The sequence below is a fragment of the Dipteris shenzhenensis genome, chromosome 27 (assembly GCF_047967505.1).
Source record: "Dipteris shenzhenensis isolate YYH24624 ecotype China chromosome 27, Dip_SZ_1.0, whole genome shotgun sequence".
NCBI lineage: Eukaryota > Viridiplantae > Streptophyta > Polypodiopsida > Gleicheniales > Dipteridaceae > Dipteris > Dipteris shenzhenensis.
In genome coordinates this window covers 5,024,090-5,033,492 of record NC_141622.1, presented here as the reverse complement: position 1 = coordinate 5,033,492, position 9,403 = coordinate 5,024,090, and the positions used below count along the sequence as shown (strand labels likewise).

The window sequence follows — 9,403 nt, the reverse complement described above, 5'->3', positions numbered from 1 at the left end:
CATCACGATAGGTGCCAAGTGGAAGTGCAGTAATGTATGCAGTTGAGGCATCCTAACAGACCGAGAGATTCGGAACTTGTTTCCGCATAACCTGATCGATTCGATTAGGCAATGCCACCTATTTTATTCGATCGTCTGACAACATCAGCCCAGAAGCTGATCTAAGGGTCCCGCCTCGCTTCTTCATCCATCCAAGGGATGGAAAGGCAGACCAGAGGGATGTTCTCTGCCTGGAAGGTACACCTACACCTCTGGTGTACCTTCCGAAATTAGAGTCTCATAAGAACTAACCAATATGCTTCTTCCTTATGCTCCTCTTTGTCCACGGGTTGATATTCTGGTGTCTTAGGCATGGAGGAACCACACGGATCCATCCCAAACTTGGTGGTGAAACTCTACCGCGGTAAGGATACTGCAGGGCGAGCCCTGCGGGAAAATAGCTCAACGCCAGGATGAAAGAAAAGACTGAATGCATTCCATTCTCCTTTATTGAAATTGAAAGGTCATCCCCTTCGAGACCCCATGGATATTAGCACCTCCCTCCTCCCTACTTAATGAGAGGAAAATACTCTATCTTTCTGAGGGAAGATCCTAAGCTTTCGCATTTTTCTAAATCGGAATGGATGGGGAGAGGAGGGGTTGCTTCTATTCCAGTCCATCCTAGAAGGGGTTCCTGGAACATATCCAGTGGAGACGGGGCCTATAGCTCAGGGGATTAGAGCACATGGCTATGAACCACGGTGTCGGGGGTTCGAATCCGTCCTCGCCCAAAATCATCCCTAAAGGTCCCTTCCCTCTCAGTGGTAAGTAGGCAAGCAAAGATTGTGATTTCAGGCGCGGACGCAGAGCTGAAGTTGTGGGACTTGATCCTTCGCAAAGGCATGACTCTCTTGCCAAAACGGAATGATATATGACTTGACTCTTTCGTATAGTAAGCTTGATATTTAGTAGTCTCCAGCAGTAGCTTCTACAAGTAATTCATTGGTTCCCCCTCGAGTTGAATTCGCCATTGGGAATAGTCCCGATTGGGACTCTGGAATGGGGTATTGTCACGGATCCACATCGACAGAACATCCCTCCCTATGGGGGGAACCCCATCGAGAAGAATTCCCGGGGGTGGAATCTCCGGTTTTACAATCTAGTAACAAGTCGAGCGAGTAGAAGCCTTCGATACATCTAGACTCCGACGAGGACAAAACAAAGACTGATTGATTTGCTTATCCCAACCATTCAGTAGTCTGGAGTAGAATGGCCAACAAATGTTGTACTCTACCAAAGCTCAAAATCAAAGACATATTGCTCTAATCATGAAATGTATCTTAAGATGTCTTAAGAAGGAAGATTTGAAACAATTGTTCACATTTTGAATTTAAGGGTTCTTCTGCCAAAAAAAAGAGAGGAGGGTATAATGTCTCTTCTCTATGGTCAGATGTCAAGGGATGGTCTATGGTCTTCTGATAGAACTACTAAGGCTCAAAATTTGTGAGAATCTAAATAGCAAGCATTATAGAGAGTTTAGTTACAATGCTTGTGATGAAGTACGGTGAGGAGAAAACACTTTTCTTCTTCATCAAAGCAATGATGCATCACAAAATTTTTTAACCTAGGACCTGTAGGACTATTATTTCCTACCTTATCACTTTGCTAATTTTACACACCAACCCTTACATATAAAATAAGCTAAAGAATAATAGGAGGATCTTCTCTTTTTGCGTATATTTCCCACATGTGGAGTTGTAGGCTATTTTTGTATTAGAATTTATTCCTTAAACACAAATTTTAGAGTTAGATATGTTTTGGCCTCAAAACTCCATACTCAAGCTTCTATCAAGATGAAAGCAAAAACTTCAATACATAGCTTGAGAACCTTAAAACAAACATATCCCTTCCAAGTCTAAGGTAGAAAGCAATATGTTGACTGATAATGACTTGAATAGGCTTGTGGAGCACCATTATGTAATCATGAAAACCCATGTAAAACATGACAATGGTAGCAAATATGTCCGTTTTTTTCTCAATCATTCCATTCTTCTATATCAAAAAGGTGTGAATCAATTTGACAAATTTAGCTTTGTCTCTCTCTCATGATAGGATTAGATTATGTCCCCAATAGCTAGAAAAAAGCTATTGAAGCACAAAATGCATTGTCGTCATCTTAAACAAAACAAAAAATTTCTCTTTCCTACTAACAATCCATGAAGTTGAGTCTTATCACAATTAAAAATGTACAGTAGGAGGCTATATGAAGAAAAAGGAATTCCTAATTTCAGTGAAATATACAAAATTAGGCATTGCATGATAATGCCATCTCTTAATAAGTTGAAAAGAAATACCATCTCTTATAGAGAAGTACATTCATATGGGATGGACCTCAAAAGAATAGTTTTGAGGAATTAAAAGTGGCTATAACGTTTGATACTATCTTAAAGGTAGTGGATCCCAATGAATCATTTGTGGTTGAAACAAACACTAGTGATTTTGCTAATGGGGTGGTACTATTACAAAAGGGTAGACCAGTGGCTTTTGAAAGCAAAAAGTTAGAGCGTGCCCAATGGAAATACTCGTCATATGAGAAGGAAGTGTATGCTACAGTTTATGTTTTGAAGAATTAGAGGCACTATTTGTGTGGTGCAAAATTTGAGATCATTTTTTATCAAGAAAGAATTAAGTGGGTTTGCAATCAACTAGAGCTTAAAGGAAGAAAAGCTAGATGGGCTAAAATAATGCAAGAGTTTGATATTCAATTGACATATCAAAAGGAGAAGCTCAATGTGGTAGCAAACTCCCTAAGCTAAATGCCAATTGTTAATGAATTGAGTTCTACTCAATTCTAGAATGATTTCCTAGAGTCCCCGAAAGGAAAACGTGAGTTTGATCTTCACTTTTTTGAAATGTGGAAAGCAAGTAAGAAAAGGGATCCAACTCATCGAGCAACTTTCACTGAGGAGTCACATGGAAATGGTGACATATCACAGGTTTGTGATAAAGGATTCAAATGGAAAAAGTATACTATTGAGGATGGCTACCTGCTCTACAAGGGTAGAGTATGCATCCCAGTGAATAATGACATTAGGGATCAAATTTTTTTGAGTGTCACGATAGTCCTAGTGCTGGAGATCCAGGAATTCAGAAGACGTATGCACTTCTGAAGAGACAATTCTTTTGGCATGGAATAGATAAGGACGTCCAAGACTATGTATTAAAGTGCCAGAAATGCCAAGTTAATGAGGTTGAACACCTGAAGGTAGTTGGTCTCCTACACCATTAGAGATTTGATTTGGCAAATGGGGAAGCATCTCCGTGGGCTTTATTGTTGGATTACCTAGGACACAGAAGAGGCATGACTCTGTATGGGTAATTTTGGATCGATTGACCAAGATGGCTCACTTTATTCCAACCAATGAAGGGGTAAAGGCCCAGAATTAGCTAGGCTATTTGTGGAGCATATTTATAAATTGTATAAGCTACCAATTGGTATTGTTAGTGATAGGGATAGCAAATTTAATAGCCATTTTTGGATGGCTATGTTTATGAAGTTTGGAAACTTCTTTGAATGTTAGCACTAAGGATCATCCACAAAGTCAAACTGAAAGGGTCAATCGGGTCATTGAGGATATGCTTTGAGCATATGTAAGTAAACGACAAACTAATTGGGAATTATATTTTCCCATATTAGAATTTGCATATAGTAGTGCCAAACATTCAACAACAGGTTTTAGTCTATTCATGATGACGTATGGATTTCAACCTAGAGCCCCAATTGTAGTGGGACTCGCAAAAAAGAAGGTTCAAGCCACCAAAGAATTTATTGAGGATATGAATCAAATGCTTAAATTAGATAAAGGTAGAATTAAAAGGGATCAAGATAGAGCAAGTAAGTTATGCAAACCCTGACTATAGAAGATTGGAGTTTGAAATAAATGAGAAAGTCTACCTCATAGTACCTGAATCTTTGGAATACTTAAGAGGATTGGAGAACTTGCTTACAAATTAGCCTTACCAGAGGGATGTAGAGCACATCCAGTTTTTCATGTGAGTAGGCTAAAAAGAAAGTTAGGAGATGATGATAATCTCATTGGAAATGAAGTCCTAGTTGAACTCATTGAACGTGCTCCTTTACCACATGAACCAGAAAGAATTTTAGATAGACAAGAAAAAGAATGGGACATACAATATGGCAAGAATGTCTGGTTAAGTGGAAATATAGACCTGAAGAGAGCAACTTGGGAAAGGGTAAGCAATCTCTAGAGGAGGTTTCCCAATTTTTATTTTTGAGGATGTAAATCGTTCTTAAGGTGAAGGGAATGTTACGTCAACTATAATTCTGAGGTCATGATAGGAGGTGGGAAACCAAGAGGGCTCAACAGTGCTACGGTGGACATGAAGATTAAAGGCTAGGAATAATCATGCCCAGTATTAAAGTGGGATGGCCAAGCAAGGTTAAATGGTCAAGACATATAAAAGACACTTGGCAACCAAGAAGTCCACAGGCACTAGGTATAGGGTAAAGTTCTAGAGAGAAGGAGAGAGAGAAGGAGAGAGAGAGAGAAGAAAGAATCAGGATGCTCTCTCATATGGGGATGATGGGGTTCTCTCAAGCACTCATGGCTGGGTAATTAAGTAAGCAAAGGAACCCCATTAATGTTTCATTTAGAGAAGCAAGGAGTGAAAATCCCTTTGTAGATATTACCTTGGAGGATGCAGGACTCTGGTGGACATAGACCATGCTGATGAGTTGGGGGTTGATAATGCTAAATGTATAGGAGGTAACTCTCACAAAGATGGTAAAATTAAATATTCTATAGAAAATTTAATTATGCTACTCTGGCTTCTATAAAAAACACCATTTAGCACTTCATAAAAAGAGAGCTATAACCACCATTGTATCAAATTACGAATTAGTGAAAAAAACATTAAACAATTGATAAAAAAGAATAACCAAAAGTACACCTTGTATCATTAAAGTTTCCATATTTTACACACACACACACACACACATATATAAATATATAGATATATAGATATATAGATGTACATATACATACACACACACGCGTGCACACATGCGTGCACATGCATACATACATACATACATATATATATGTATGTATGTATGTGTATATATATATATATATATATATATATGTATGTATGTATGTATGTATGTATGTATGTATGTATGTATGTACATATATATATATATATATATATATATATATATATATATGTATATATGTATGTATGTATGTATGTATGTATGTATGTATGTATGTATTGGTGCTTCTGAAGTATTACATAAAAGAGCAACTAAATAGCTTGTACTCATAGGCATAAAGTCTTACAAAAGTATTGGAGCACAAAAACTTGGCAAACCACCACAAAAAATGCTTCAAATTTAAAATATTATACATATTGGGCTGCCAGTTGTGTCCATTTAAAAAAAAAACACATTCCAAAAACACCTAAAAAATGAAAGAGAGCCTAGTTTTTCTTTTTCTCAGCTTGAAGCCACTTACATGCCACACAAACTCCCTCCTCAAACTCCTCTCAAGTTGTCTTCATAATTAGAATGGATTTGTTATTCGGATCTCTCTGTTGCTTCAAGCGGGATTCCTCTATTTCAATAAAGAAACCAATAATCTACGTTATAGTATCTTTGAAATCTTTCTTCACCACAGACACCCTTCTTGGATGCTTCCTCTTCTAGCCACTTGTTATGGATGGGTCATTGTTATCCATACCACTCTTAAGAGGTGTGAGTTAACAATTTTAACCTCCATTCTCAAGGTTCTCATTTCATTTCTGCAAAGACCAATTTGTTGTAAGGGGATAAAAAGGAAGGGATAGCTTAGGAAAAAATAAATAACATAAAATCTATCTAGAGCACATGTTGATGTTTTAAGTAAGATGTCACTTGGGTTGACAATCCTTCCCCTCTAGAAGTGGAGGCCATCTTGACATACAATTGCCTATCTTCATGGCTAAGCAACCTTGCACACTTTCATACATGTTGTCCCATGCTTTACTAGGAGTCTTTTCATGATGGGATGCACTTCTCATAGTCATGAATTACCTTGAATGCTCCCCAAATCCTATTCTATTTATACAAACATTGGGGATGAGTCTTACATAGTTCCTCCTCCTCACAAAGATTGGCAGTGCACTCCCACTTTTCCTCTATCTTCTTCATTGAAACCAAGAGGGTTATCTTCTCCATGAGTTGGTCAAGCATCTTCTTGTCCAAAGGTTTCATCTTGGAACTAGTTAGATTAACGTGGTTGGGATTAGGATGGTTGGGATTAGGCACATTAGCGGGAATGTCATCTACGAGTAGTTAAAGGAGGAAGGCTATTAGTAGCCTCATCCACCCCCTCATTTGCTACCAGTGCAATGTGGGCTGCTATAATAGTAGTCACTATTGCAACAATAGGTGAGCAAGGAGCATGACAAGAGGAACTAAAATAGGTATAGCGTTCATAGAGGGTTGAGTAACCATGGTGTCAAAATGATAACAATAAGGGAGGTGCATTGTATGCCCACATAAATTTAAACGTAAAAGATTATAAAAGAACATATTCTTTTATAAAAGTCTATAAAAGATTCTTAATTCTCCCTCATTATAACAAAATGTTGTAGAATCTCTCTTTCCCTCTTAAAATATACATAATAATAGAGAGGGAGATTGTCAATATTCATCTCTCCATTCCAAATGATTATCAAAATGCAAACACATTTTGTAATCATTTTATGTTGCAAAATCTCTCTCTCTCTCTCTCTCTCTCTCTCTCTCTCTCTCTCTCTCTCTCTCTCTCTCTCTCTCTCTCTCTCTGTGCTAGAAAAAGCAAAAATAAATAAAGGGAGATGTCGACATTTACAAAAACAAGCTCAAGTTCAAAAACACATATAAGTTGACATTTTAACTAAAAGTGTCATTTTTTTCATTTTTGATCATAGAAAAATTTTTGCCACAAATTTAGCATGCATAGATCGTGTTTTAAAATAATGCCTCACATCTTATAGACATTATGCTATGCCTTTATAATGATAGGAAGCTTTTACAAGATGTACACCATGGGGGTTTTACATAAAGAATAGCCTAGAGAAGTTCACCAAATAGCTTTGGAGGAGGCTTGTGCATAGTTGCCCACATTCGCAAGAACAAGGTCATGTCTACCAAGCTCCAATTAAAATGTACCTCTTATAAGAAAAAGGGGCATACAAAGTCTATGCTTTAGTAAGGACTCATCAAAGACAAATATAGGAGATGTGGGGAGATGCAGCTAGGACCATGAGTAGTAGTCATGGATGTACATGTCAATGTGGAGTCTCGACCCTTCACCTTGTTTTCTTCTACAAGGATTGAAGAAATTCATCCTTGAAAGATGGAGATGGAAGTTTCTTGAGTATTGTGACGAGAGAATCATATTTGGTTGGCATGCGCTTAAGGAGCACTCCAATGCTTATCATCTTCATCTACTTTGGAGTCGATTGAAGCTATGATACTTTTGAGGTTCATTGGCATCCAAGTGCTTCATTGGTATACATATCTAGGGCCATAGAATTTAATCTTAAATGCTAACTTTGAGATCTTACCCTTGCACCATATAGTTTCTCCAACTGCTCCCACATGGTTTTGATAGACATGAACATCAAGACATGGTGGATGAGGTCTTTGGTGAAATGAAGCACAATTATTGTGTACCTTCTCATCATCTTCGTTGTGGATTGATACTTGCTCTGTATAGAAGCCAATTCTATCAAATTTGTCAACAATGATAGTATGCTTAACCATTGGGAAGGTCTTACCAGTTTATACTTTATAAATGGCAATTGTAACCACAACAAGTTTACAACACAAAAGGAAAAATTGCTTCTTTATGTGCTTCTCTTCAATCTCTACACAGAAGTTAGAGCGGCGATTTCAACAAGCAGGCAGAGTAGAAAACCCATCACCTTCAGTACGTCTGGGAACAAATTGTAACATGCAATTGGTAATGTAACTTGTTAGAAAGCCCCCAAATGTTGAAATAGAACTTTAGTAGGTACACTAGTCTTTGAGAAGAGGCATGAGAAGAGTAGATATAAGATCCCTCCCTCTAGAAACGAAGCGCATATATGGTAATGTTGGTAGAAGACCTTCGGATGCTTTCATAGACCTTAAAGGAAACCATCAAACATGGAGAGCCTGCCATATGTAAGCTAGACTCTATGGCCATCGACCCACAACAACATGTGGTAACCAACGTCACTTGAAAGAATATACTAGAAGAGTACAGCAATAGAGAGAGACAGACTAGTAAAATGTAGTCCCAAGTTTTGACTTAGAGCATATACAACCCAGACCAGAAGCCCTTCTTAGAGACAAGGTTCTTATGAGTGACATGACCCCAGTGCTGATGAAACAAATTGAATCCTTCTCCGGAATAGAGCATATGAAGATAATTCCTAGCAACTAGTGACACAACAAAAACTCCTAAAGAAACATAACCCACGAGATGTAGTTTCAAAGAACCAACGGTGGTTAAGAATAGCATACGTAGGCTTTTAAGTTTTGACAGTCAAGAATAGTAAGGATATCCCTAATTGAGTCATCAATCATTGTGTCAGCGACCTTTGAACAGAGACCTTAAAGAAATAAACATAGCCCTTATAAGAAAACCGCTCAGAAAAAGAGGCTTCTCCAAAAATGGAGAATGGCTCTGATACCATGTCACAATCTAGTGAATATGAAAAGAGCATGGAGCAAGGAGAGAAAAGAGGATAAGACTAAGAGAAAAGCAAGGATACCCTCCATTTTATCGATATGGAGAGTTATAAATCTTCACACTATGTCCTATAAGGCAAGAACTAACTCATCGGCACAGTCGAATCTTCACACTATGTCCTATAAGGCAAAAACTGACTCAATATAGTCAAATCTTCACACTATGTCCTAGAAGGCAAGAACTCTTTATAAGTCAAATCTTTGATATCAATTACATAGTATATGAAGAATAGTCCATTGTTTATGTCTCTTTGGGCAAGAACTCTGTATACTTTTTGTGAGACAAAGAAGGAGAGTTAGTCACAATGGCAACAAATAAATTTAGAAGCACTATTAATGACAAATGATGGATGAAGGAATCAATTACTAGAAGGTTTCTCCTCCTAACTCAGATCATTCTCCCGAGCAACCCTCTTCCTCTTTCATGGATAGAGGAAAGGAGCTGGTCTTCGCCTCTTCACCCTCCTCAAGTGCGAGGATACTTCACACCGGTGCCAGTCCTAGTCCAAAGGAATTCTTCTCGAGCCTTGGAGGATTTTCATGATGAGGAATATGTACCCTCTACCTAATGTATGTGAATCATGCTACATGGGAAAGCAACATCATCAAAACCTTTTCAGATTTCTTAGTCAACCTACT

At 38.0% G+C, this 9,403-nt stretch overlaps 1 pseudogene; it reads left to right on the top strand.

Moving 5' to 3' along the window:
* LOC147883772 (25S ribosomal RNA) overlaps nucleotides 1-80 on the top strand; it is a 2,340-nt pseudogene extending 2,260 nt beyond the window's left edge.
* Nucleotides 81-9,403: the final 9,323 nt, after the last annotated feature.